General features: G+C 44.5%; 1 protein-coding gene across 1 annotated transcript in view; it reads left to right on the forward strand.

Annotated features, from left to right (window-relative positions):
• Positions 1 to 12,741, forward strand: part of LOC5518457 (hemicentin-1) — a 56,224-nt gene that overhangs the window by 20,858 nt on the left and 22,625 nt on the right. The gene's annotated exons all lie outside the window — the stretch shown is intronic.

Here is a 12,741-nt window from a genome sequence, read left to right on the forward strand (position 1 = left end):
ATCTGAGTCTACTTCTATCGAAGGAGAGAACGGGAACCCTCCAGATTTCCAGGGTGTTTTATCACTCGAGAATTGTTCGTAATAGGTAGAAATGAGTCATAACCGGAAATGTCCCGCATTCCAGAGGTGCTTAGCTGCATTACAACAACAACATTCCATCAAACCCCAAAATCCGTCCCCAATATATACAGTTCGCGCATGTGCGATACTAATTACCGCTGCGCAAAAAACAATTGCCGGAAATGAGTCATCACCGGAAATATGACGTCCGACAAACCCCAAAAATCAATCCCCGATGCAAAAAACTCGAAATAAACTCCCTCTCTGCTTAATTAGAGTTGCTCTCCGTTCGCTTCGCTCACTCCGAGCAAATAGCGGTGGAGCTCCCACTCGCGGAGCCCCATACCTAAGAAAAAGTGGTATATAAGACAAATATTGATAAACCCATCGACTCGAGTTTTCGTGACGCGATGTCCGTCCGTCCGTCCCAACAAAGCATCGTATGACAACCAAATTGGCAGGTGTCATGTATGTGTCAAGGGAGGTGCAAAACTGTGGTCACATGTTATGTGACGGCATCGATGACAAAACTAAAATATCCATATCTCATGAACGACCATATGACAACCGATCTTGGTATGTGTCATGAAGGTGTCAAGGGGGGTACACCAATATTGTCACGTGATTGTGACGTCATCAATGACAAAACTATAAAGTAAAAATATGCTGGCGTGATCAAAATAAAAAAAAATATTTATATTTCATTAAAGGAAACATCGTATGACAACCAAACTCGGTAGGTGTCATGTTGCTGTCAAGGAAGGTGCTCCAATATGGTCACGTGATTGTGACGTCATCAATGACGCCCCTCACCTACAAGGAACATATAACTACGGCTCTTAAAAAAGTTAATGCTAAAGTTGCTGCGTTGCGCCGAATCAAGCGTCTTGTACCAATTCAAACCATGGTTGCGCTATATAAGACATATGTACACCCTCATCTGGAATATTGTTCCCACTGCTTCTCGGGGCTTCGAAGACACAGAAGGACAGACTAGAGAAGTCTAACTATTATAATTTAAGGACACTTTTTAACCTAGGTAGATCGTCAGCATATGAAAACTGCTTATCTATATCCAATATGCATACTCTTGAGCATAGGCGGCAAGTTCAGGCTCTTCTATTATTTTTTAAATCATATAGGATGAAACAGGCTACGTATATCTCCAACTTCTTTATAACCCGGTCTCCTCAGTGCAATTTGCGCTCTTCTGTTCATAATCTTACGCAGCCATCCTATCAATCGTTGTACATGCATAACTCTTTTAACTACCTAATATCACATTTTTGGAACCAACTACCCCACTCTGCTAAAACTGCTAATTCCGTCACTGACTTCCGCAAGAACCTACCCAACATCATTCCACATGGCTGGTAATGCAGCAACTGTATGTAAATCCTCCCTTTGTAAGTGTTTCAGTAGTTTTGTCGAGCGTTTGAACCATGAGCTCCCCGAGCTCGGGAGTTTGGGTGACTCCTCACGTCATCGACGGTAAATAAATTATTGTATTGTTGTATGTAAGCAAAATATGCCGGTGTCAACAAAATAAAAATATCTATTTCATAAGAGAAACATAGTACGACAACCAAACTTGGAAGGTGTCATGTATGTTTCAAGTGGTGTGCAATGAGATGGTCACGTGACATCATCGATGACGTCACTAAAGGCAATCGCAGACGCCGAAGGCACCGTATGACAACTAAACTTGTTATGTGTCATGTAGATGGTCAAGGGTGGGGGAAGGGGATTTAAGAAATTGGTCGCGTGATCTGTGAAATCGCTGACGTCGTCAAAATCAGAATTAGAAAAATAATATTTAATCTTTCTTAAATTATTAAGAGAAAATAAGCAAAGATTTGGTCGTTTGGAGCTCTGCTTTTAGACAATGCTAAATCTATATATTACGGTATCTTTACTGAGTACTTTGTGAGTCGTTTTGTTTAACACTGTATCAGATTTGCTTAAGAGTGCGGCATATCGCTAAGCTAGAGGAAGCTTGGAGTTTCTAGTACTTAATCTCTTGCTCCAGAACGTTCGATAAAATTCAGGGAAAAACTACTAATAAGCGTGATCAAGAAATGATAGCATGATTGAAAAATAAACAACAAAAGTTTGGGGCAGGGTCACTCATGAATAAAGATCTTGATTACATAATGGTTTGATTAATTTATATTAGGAAATTACATATAAGATATTATAATATTTTCACCTTAGTCAGGAGTAGCGCACTTGTCTCAAAGTTGGTGAGAGAAAGCTGAACGTTGGTGAGAGAAAACTGAACGTTGGTGAGAGTAAACTGAACAATGGTGAGAGAGAAGTTGAACATTGGTAGAAAAGGCTTATGAAAAAATCGACTCTAAAGGGGGGGTTAATCGAGAGGGCTTAATAACACCGGGGGCTTAATAAAGCTTTCACGGTAAAGTTTTTTTGATTTGTAGGATATTACAAATCAAATAAAATTAGTTTATCACCTACTGTCTTGAGCTACTCCTTAAATACGAATGCAAAATCAACGCTAAATAGAATAATGCGTATTGTCTTATTCTGGCCTTTCGCAATTATCAAAACGAGTCGTCGAACGCCGAAAATAGAAATTGATAATAATAACTTTGAAAACTAACTGCGTTTTATCACTTTTTTCATTCGCTTAAAGCGGCACACTTTCACCTGTTTAGTTCCGGTGTGTCTTTTGAAAGTTTCTTTGGAGATGTGATTGATAATAATTTATAGCGGATGGCCTGTTAAAAAGCGTGGATTCTAATATATTATTTTGTCTCTTGTCTTGTCGGAGTCTGCACCCCCTACCTAAAATTCATCTTTTTATACTCACCAATAAAAACGTCTTCACCTTTTCAAGTTTAGGAAATGATAATCACGTATTTAAGATCTCTTTGTAGTAATAAGAATTTTAAAATATGTCCTATCAGTTTTGTTTTTCAAATTTCCGATCACTTTATCAGTTCTAGGCCATGCAATTTTGTTTTCTCGACTGTGTTAGTAAAATAATAATATCCCCGAAACAGTGGTCTTGATTATCTGGATCATGTTCAATTTAAAGCGGCATTTTCACCACTTCACTTCCGGAGGTCAGACTGAAACCTCAACCGACATGAGACAAAAGAATCTATGAGAGTCCACGCTATTTAATTATTCCGCTCTAAATTATTAGTAACATCCTTAAAGAAATTTCCAATAGACACACTGCTTTTATGATTTAGAAATATTTTTCGCGTTTTGCGTTAATAAGCATCGGAGATTGTTACGTGATCGAAATGAAGTAAACTGGCGATAATGCTGTAATCTTGGGTAAACTTGGGTTTAACAATCAAGTCAAAGGAAAGTCGACAACAAAATAATTTTTGCACTTAAAGTAAAACTAAAATGAAATTTGCAGACTTTGTAGCTCTACCAATATATTTCCATGTTTTTTTTTTTTTGCTTTTTACTGAACCATAGTCTTTCCATGGGAGCCACTCCCCTTTAAGGCAAAGGTTTGTTAGCAAGTTTTAGCTATCTTTAGTAAGCTTAAACTGCGCGAGATGGACTTATGAACCAATGTTTTAGATACAAGCATCTCCATTTCCATGTTGTTATTGTTATGTTTTTGTCTTGTTTGTTTTTCTTTTTCTGAACCTTAGTCAATTCGAAACACTCTCTCTACCGAAACGGGTTTGCCTATAGGGTATGGGTAATTTGAGTAAGATGACATGACAGAAAAACCTGGAAAACGCGAATTCCAGATAGAGAGAGAAGACACAATTTTTTTCAGTGGCTATACGTTCCTTGTATTACGGACTGATTTTCAAAACACAAATAACGTGAGGCCGAAGTGCATATATCCAGATTTTGGCTTTTTAAGATAATTTTTCCTTGATCATCATTGCCCTTTGTATCAGCCCAGGGACGAAAAGCTCAAATTTCAATGACACTTCACAAAAAGTCGCATCAATTTAAAAAAAGGTCGCACTTGATATTTTGTTTGCTATAAGTTACTAAGTGCTCAGAGGAATTCTCCACCTTATTCGATGTGAAATGGGCTTATTTGAAGTGCCACGTCATGTTTTTCCGTCATGTCGAGTAAGATTGAATTGTTCAGATGGATTTACGCCATAAACGTCCATGAGGTTTTAGAGAAATCTCTCAAAAACCGTTTACTGGCGTAGACTAAACTGCTAACACATGCTAGACGAACGCTGGTGACTTTGTCAACAGTCTCTTTTTTGCTCAATCATGCTAGAAGTTAAATCGGCTTTGTCACCAGTTTACTTCCGGAAGGCCGACGAAGAATCCAAACCGACCATAGAACAAGTAATCTATTAGAATCCGTGCTATTTAACAGACCATCCACTCTAAATTATCAGTCACATCCTCGAAGAAACTTCTAATAGGCACACTACTTTTGCAATTTTTTCGCGTTAAAAAATCATCGGAGATTGTTACGTAATCGACCGGAAGTAAACTGGTGACTGCCGCTTTTGATGCGAAGTTGGTAGTTAAGGGAGTGGCTTTATTTTCTCCCAAATCTGTTTAATTCGCTAAACCAAATGCAGCAACCAAATGTGCAGTGAAAATTGTGCAGTGACAATTATAATATCATATAAATAAACACTTAACTGGATATGTTTATTAGCAGGATAAATTCACATAAAAATATCATAAGGAAGCGTATAAGACTCACCTTGTAAAACACCACTGAGAAGGCATTTGAAAATAGCGAAAACTAACCCAAAATGCATATTTGTTCTCTTTGACGCACTACGTTTGGCCGAATCTTTGCTGATTTCCCTGCCGTGTTCCGGCGCTGACTGTAGCATGAACATTCTACACATCCAGTCCGCGCAATTCTCTAGATATTAGCATTTCACAGCAAGTCTCAAATAAATCTCGTTCCCAGTCCTTTATTGGCTATCACAGTTGAACAAATAGCGATTGAAAACTCGAAACCAGCTTCCAGAACCGTACGACGTTAGCTTATTACTTATTTGAATGCTGTCGTCAACTTGATAAATCACAGATATAAAGAACATTACTCTAGGAAAACTGTTTCGTTTTGTTTATTTTTACTAAATGTATCCACCAAACCGAGATTGTCGTTATATCGGGATTCCAATGCGAACAGACGATCGATCTTATCGGACATCCAAGAAAGAGAAGGTGTGTGTATGGTGGGAGGGGGGGGGGGGGGGGGGGGGGAGGGCGTATGGGAGAGGAGGAGCGTCCTATTCACCCATATTAGCTCTGTCTCTGGTTCAGTCTGAACTATTACTGCAGCAAGACCCAATGCATTTTGAGATAAGCATAGGGTAGAATCATAATTTTTGAATATATACCTTGTGAAAGCACTACCCGTGTGGTTGCTAAACATTTCAAAGAGCTCTATTTAAAAAAAACTATATTCTCCTACCTTTAAAACTCCTTGTATTATGCTATTCTTTCCTTTTGTCTCGTACCAATCTACCTGCCATCTCTTTACCGCACATCCGCTACCCCCATCCACAGAGCCTGCAGACCATTTTTTTTTACGGGGGGAGGGGGCTGAAAAAAGAGTAGCGGGAGTGGAAAGGGGGGGGGGGGAGGGCTGGTATCACTTCCTCAATTTCGAACTTTGAGTAACTTGAAAAGAGAACTCATATCTTGTATTTTGTTAACAATTGCTAATGTAACAAGTTGCGTGTTTTTATTCACAGTACGGTTGTTATTAGAATGTGTATTCTATAGTGCCGTTATTTGCTGCCTGTTCTCTCTCAACTATCTTAGTCCATGCGCATCTGTTGTTACACATCAAGTTGCAATATCTGTCTGCTGCACTCTTCTTGCCACCGTGAACAGTTTCAACATTTTTTTCTACTATTGAACTTGTGCCAGGATTGGAAGGATCATCAAACGGTCGAGAGTGACACCATTTCTGAACTCTTCAACTAGTCAAAAGTCCTTTTCTTCGGAAAGATCCCAAAGTTTTGTTTTCGGTTTTCTTTCCTCTCAACAAACTCGTTTGCTACATCGAGCAGCCGTAACCTGTCTGTTCGGTCTTTGTGGCTGTAAAGGAGAGCGATGTTGTTGAATCTCTGTTGTTGCATACTTGATCGCAGCCGGGTCTTCACTCTTCTTGCCATTGAGAACATCGTCTCGCCAGTGGCGCTTTTAGCAAGATTGACAAGAGGGATTCTGCAGATAATAAGTACTTCACTTATTATTATTAACCGCGTTAAGGATATCCTCAAAATAACTTAGCTGCCGATCATTGACGAGTAGTTTGAAGACGCTGAGTTGGGGAACGAGTACACCTACGTCTACATCCTCAGCGTATTCATATTTGATGTACTCGATGTTGGCGGACCGTCGCTTTTAGGTGTATGAGAAGAAGTTCCTCTAGCTGGATGTATCCGATGAAACCAGGCTGCTCCATCCTGCATAGCACAGATAATCAAGTCCAGGGCCTCAGAGTATATTCATCTATAAACGTCTTCTGGCTTCTCGGGGGAAAAAGGAAAGAATAGGGTCGACTTGATCCAGCTATTGAAACAATCGGCTGGAAGCTGATCTGATTTTACAGTAATGTTAGGTCTTAGCCATACTGCAATAATCAAGATAAGATCATAGGTAAGAATGCTCGAGTAGCTTGAGCTTGGGCAAATAAAGGTAGCCATTTTATAATTGTCATAGAAGTAAATACTGGCATTGTTCAGAGATAGCGATCAGAGTGGGTGTTCTTATGAAGTTTCCCATGTATGGTAATGGCTATGACTTCAAAAGGATTTCATTAAAGAATAACCAAAAATGAGTAGTTTTTTTTATTTTGGATTATATTAAATATCTACAAAATGCATAGTGAATCAACGCTCTGGGTATCTCGCTATTTAGCAGCGTATAGCCTGTAGTAGGCCTGTAGAATACCCAGAGCGTTACAAATTTTGTTTGTTCCATGCAGTGTGATACTTCAGGAAAAAAAACTTCTATACATAAAACAGATAAGCAATAATGAAATATAATTTCTAAGTATTCTTGTTTTTTTTCCTTCTGTTTTCCCGGACGTATCCCGGACGAGAAGAAGGCTGCTTTACTATCTAATATAACTTATAAAATTAAATTGTAATGAATAAGGAACTATAAAACTAAACTAAATTGTTTTAACTGCAGTATAGTTTTTCTTTCCAAAAAGCTAGATTAAATACCGAAGGCGCCGAGTATTAGAGAGCCACCGAATTGTCTCAGCTACGCAAGCACCGGCAACTTGTTGGAAGCAATCAAAAAATTTTTTAAGCATATCTGGAAAGGGCCGGAAAGAGAATTAGATCTGTAGACAAATACATATGAGAGCTCCAAAAAATGTTTGCGCGAGCCAACAAGAACTGCCTAACGAATACACACAAACGGTTGGGACCATTTTGGGGCCTTGTACTCTCGCCTTTTTCGGTCCTAATCTGCTTAAAGCGGTTAACGATTGTTGCCGACTGACTTTTTCGTCCTTCGCCAGAGACGCCTAGGTACGAGGCGTGCGTTTTACAATACATTTTTAGGTGTACAGTTTTTGCAATATAGTACAATTATTTGCAAAATCTTGCGCTCTTACTTGTAAGATGGTAAAGAGTTGCTTGACATGTTTCTTATTCTATATTAAAGTTTTATATTCACCGCACAAATCCAAAGAAATACAAAAAATGAAAAATTACGAAGTTTTTTCAGAGGTTTTTTCTTTTCCCGCTGATAATAAATTACCAAATGAATAAGATTCATCGCCCCCGTCGCAGCTATTAATCGATTCTTCGATTACTTGTCAGTGTTAAAATAGTTTTACTGTTTCATTTTGCCAATTAAATTCAGCTACACTACTTCTAATCAGTGAATAGTACGTACATGTGCAATCATGCAAACGTAAACTGGCGGCTCCACTACCCGGTTTTAGCATAACCATCAGGGACACTACTCTAAATACATACACTAACAATTAGTAATTCAGTCTGATCCCGTAGACCTCAACCCTCAATACTGGCCAACCAGAGATATATTTTGGAATGAACATGATAAACCTTGCTTTGGTCGGTATTTTGAGGTCGTTCTTTTGCACAGTATGCTTGTCCCAGTTTCCTTCGAACATCTGAGAGAAGAAAAATTATTGGTCTTCCTTCTTATTTCAGATATCACTGTCTTATCAATTCTCTCTTAGTTATTTGATCAGCCTTGCCATACTGCTTTCAGCTCTCTCCCGGTGCTTGGGCTTGCACAGCCTCGGATAATACTATTCTATCAAGGTATATTATATACTAGATCGCAAGCGGCACTCGTTGATAATTAGCAGCAATGGCCATCAGTTTCTTGCATTCCGGACTGATTTGTTGTTTTGTTTGATATCACTCACTCAAGTAATTAGGGGAATTTTCCGCCTTATTTGATGGAAAAGTTTATTGGAAACGTCAAGTCATGTTTTTCCGTCATGTCGATACGTGTTGGGTTTTGATACTGATGCTGATGATCATAACATTATGTCGATAATTGACAGTATGTAGCGTGATTAATTGTGGTGGGTATCACTTTTGAGTCCAGAAAGAAATGAGTGAAATTAGTTGACATGCTAGCAAAAAGCTTTTCGACTGATACGGTACAAATAGTATCAAAATTAATTTTAGTTACTTGTAAATTCAGCAAATGCGCGGTAGTTCAGTGGTTTGGTCTGTTTGGCCACTCGGTTATTCGATCCCCAATGTTTCCACGATTTTTTATACAACCTCATGTACTTCATAATCAATTGCAATATAAGATAAAATTCGAAAGTAAAGCAGCATGTACTTCGACTTAGCGCGGATGGTCGAGTCTATCCGGAAAAACTCCTATGTACCCCTATAATTGCAAGTGCAAACAAGCTGTTAAAAGGTAACTAAAGTTACTATGTTTTTCCAATAATGCAGTTCGAACCCCCAAGGACTTGCAATAAGACCTCCGTCTGTCCTGTGGTATACCGAGCGTTCGAAGGATGAAGTGCGGAAAAGATTATTGCGGGTGGCTAAAAGTCGGCCACGCAAACACGTGCGGTCAGAGGTGCATGGATACCTACTGCAAGGTGCACCTTCAAAGGCTCCGTAAGGGCAGCCCCCTCCCCGTGCCGTGCAAGATCTGCGGCATAGGGACTCAGTCGGAGACGCGGTTGTGCCGCCCCTGCGGAGCAAATCGTGAAGGGCAGAGGATGCGTGGAGTCGAGAGGCGCGCTCGGGGATGGTTCGCACTCGTCCTGTCCGACATCGCAGCCCGCAGCACGGGCAGTTAGAGACTGGGTGGCACAAGGCACACCCAAACGCTCGTCCTGTCCGACACCGCGGCCCGCGATATGGGCGATTAGAGATTGGGTGGCACAGGCATACCCAAACACTCGTCCCGCCGGCTGTGTTACGGGCAGTTAGAGATTGGGTGGCACAAGGCATACCCAAACGCTGATCCTGTCTGACACCGCGGCCCGCGATATGGGCAATCAGAGACTGGGCGGCACAGGCATACCCAAACACTCGTCCCGCCGGCTGTGACACGGGCAGTTAGAGACTTGGTGGCACAAGGCGCACCCAAACACTCGTCCCGCCGGTTGTGATACGGGCAGTCAGAGACTGGGTGGCACAGGGTGTGCCCAAACATGGACGCTTACATAGAGGAGGTTCTTAATAGCATGCGTGACAAAGAGGCGCCCGCCGTACTGGCAGGGCTGGTCCAGAACATCCTGGACGAGGACATCCCCGACGATGTCAAACACAAGCTGCTTAAGCCGCTCGTACCAGCGAAAGTGTGGACAGAGGAAGTCCGGCGCGAGTTCGACCCTTTGCTGCCGGGACGGCGGCTTAAGGGCCCAAAGAGCTTAGACCCCGAGAAGTACTATTCTCTCTTCGTCGGGGGCGCCCATCTTAGGTTCCCAAGCGTGGATGCCACTCTTCGGGGCCGAGACATAAGCGCCGGTGTTTACCAGGAGATACGTGATCTTGGTGGAGCAGGTGTTATTGCTCTAAAGCCGGTTGTGCGGGGGCCTGATATTAATGACGATGGCTCGGTGTAGTGGGTCTCGCACGAGCGGGAGTCTCTGCGGGCAAACGCGGTGTTGTCACCGGTGCTTGAGATGGTGGACCCCGACCGGCGCTACAGACTTTTTACGGTCGTTGGTAATGCCCCCGCAGAGCCATTGGCGCCAATCACAGAGGAGGAAGGGCGCTCGGAGCACAAGATCGGTGGGTCGTTAGTCATAAGAGGGGGCAAAATGGCAGTCGGTGCCCTGGAAGGCATCGATGCGGGTATTTGGGAGAAAGGACGAGAGTACCTCGTCTACGTGAGATACGTGCTTCGCCCTCTACCTGAGCAAAATGGTGAGCTTGGGCCAATGTTTGAGCAAGAGGGGAGTGATGCCTTCGCTAACTGTGTCGTGAGCTATGTTGCCGACTTCTTGAGGAATCGCGGCACCTCGCGCTCCCTTGGTCTAACCAAGACACGAGGCAAGATTCTCGAGCGATTTGACAAGAAGCTGGCCACTACGGGATGCACCAAAGAAGACCTCTTTGAGATGGAAAAGAAGCTCGAGGTAAAGCTAATAGCCGTGGACGCCCTGGGTAACGTCCTGTGGGACTCGGGGAAGTACAAGACTAAGACGAGGATCAATATCCCTTGCCACAATAACCACGCCTGGGCGGAGCTTCCGACTGAACCATCTGCGATCGCGAGCGTCCACGGCCTAGACTTCGAGGCTGAGGGGGAGCTTCGTTCGTTATGTCAGGGGGAGGCAGCGCCTCGCGCTACCAGTGCCGCCACAAAAACGCGCGAGGCAAAAGTGCGAGAGGTGCTCATTCGCTTTATAAACAGGGCGGTCCCCAGAAGCACGAGGATCTGGCTGTGTGGGCGTGTTATAGTCACGCACGAAGGCAAACTGTACCGATCGGGACAGGACGGAGCGGCTATCGACAGGGCGTTTACGGACGAGACAGGATGTGATCCTCAATGGCTCCCTGATGATCACCCAGCCTACCAAGAGTACACCGAAGCTACGCACTCGATGGGCGGTGCAATAGGGTATCGCTTCAAGAAGTGGACCCAAAGAGAGAACATCAGGCCAACGCCCCTTAAATACAGGGACGTCTGGCGAGCGGCGCAGGTTGAGTCCAAAGTGTGGAATAGCGAGGAAAACTTAGGGGCGCAGCCTCATGCGCACATCGACATGCGTGCGGCGTACCTAGGATGTGAGGATAGTCTCTCCGGCGGCGCCTCGGACGCCATTGATTTGGTACTTAAATGCGGCTTCCCTACGAACGTGTTTCGTATCGCGGATGTTGTGGGACGGCCATTGAGCGAGGTTCTTCAACTAACCGGGGCCATTCAGCTGACCGAGTGGGAGTTCTCTGAGGCCTGCCACCCCTACACTTCCGGGAGGGTAGGGCAGCACTTGGAACAAAACGAGGGCTGGATCACCACGCCAGAGCTCAAGGACCTGTTAGACTCGGGTGACCTTGTCATGGCCACGGCGAGGGAGGTGTTGTATAGCGTCGGAAAAAAGGACTCCATCAAGTTCCCCTACTCCATCGCGTGCCGCCCCGGCGGCGAAGACTCGCAGTACCCTGAGGGTCGAGATCTCGCTGTCCGTTTCGTAGGCAAGTGCGCTCGCCACGGCGACGAGTCCTCGATCGTAGTCCGCGACCGTGAAGAAGCCGCGTATCTGACAAACCTCCTTGCGGGCAACGACCACTTACTCAACTTCGAGCATGCCGACGGGGCTCATCTGATCCAATACAAAGACGGTGTCCGGCGCCCACAAAGGTACCATATCAGGGCCTTCGTCTTGGCGTACACAAACATAGCGTTGCGAAGCATGTTGAGGCGGATCCCTCGCGAAGACGTCCTCCGAGTGTGCACAGATGCCATATACGCAAGGGCGGTGCCCAGTGGTGTAAAACTCGTGGAGCGAAATCCGAAGTATGGAGAGTGGCGCCACAAGAAGCCTGGGTAAGAGTGGCGACCCGAAGCGGCTTGGGGTCCGAAGAGGTCGGGGAGCTTGGCTAGGCAGCCAAGCACTGCGCCGAGTCTGCCGTGCGATCTAGTGGCCGCGACCTCTGCAAAGATGTATCTAGCCGGCCAAGGAGGATCGGGGAAGACTGAGTGGGCGGTGAGCATGTTCCGCGGCCGCAACGTTGTGGTGCTCACCCCCGAGAACGACCTCACCCACGATCATCGCAACAACCCGCGCCTCGCGGTGAAGGCTCAAACCTACCACCACTACCTCTGCATACCAGCGGAGAAGCCGATAGAAGAGTGGAGACCTTCCGAGCTGGGGCACAAACTCGACCGTCTCGCAGAAGTAATCATCATTGACGAGTGCTGTAAGGTACAGACTAAAGTGCTACGCGCCATCCTAGGGTATCTCGCCACGCGGCCGTGTCAAGTAGTGTGTTGTGGCGACTATGGACAGGTCCCGCCCTGGGGAGATAAAAAGGGGCCTCACGATATGCTCAAGGAGTGGGCACAAGGGAACATCCGCTGGTTTGAGTCCGACTACCGCTGCCTGTGTGAAGACTGCGGAAAGGCGTACAGTACATGCGACTGCGGCTCTGCCGCGCCCTCCTCTAGGCTCCACGACATAAAGGGCCGATTTGGTGTCAGCCAGATTCCCAAGCTTGAGGTGTTTCGGGAGGAGTGGGTTGGGGTGGCGTTCGACGCGGCGATCGAGCA

The sequence above is a fragment of the Nematostella vectensis genome, chromosome 11, assembly GCF_932526225.1.
Source record: "Nematostella vectensis chromosome 11, jaNemVect1.1, whole genome shotgun sequence".
In the NCBI taxonomy this organism is placed as follows: Eukaryota; Metazoa; Cnidaria; class Anthozoa; order Actiniaria; family Edwardsiidae; genus Nematostella; species Nematostella vectensis.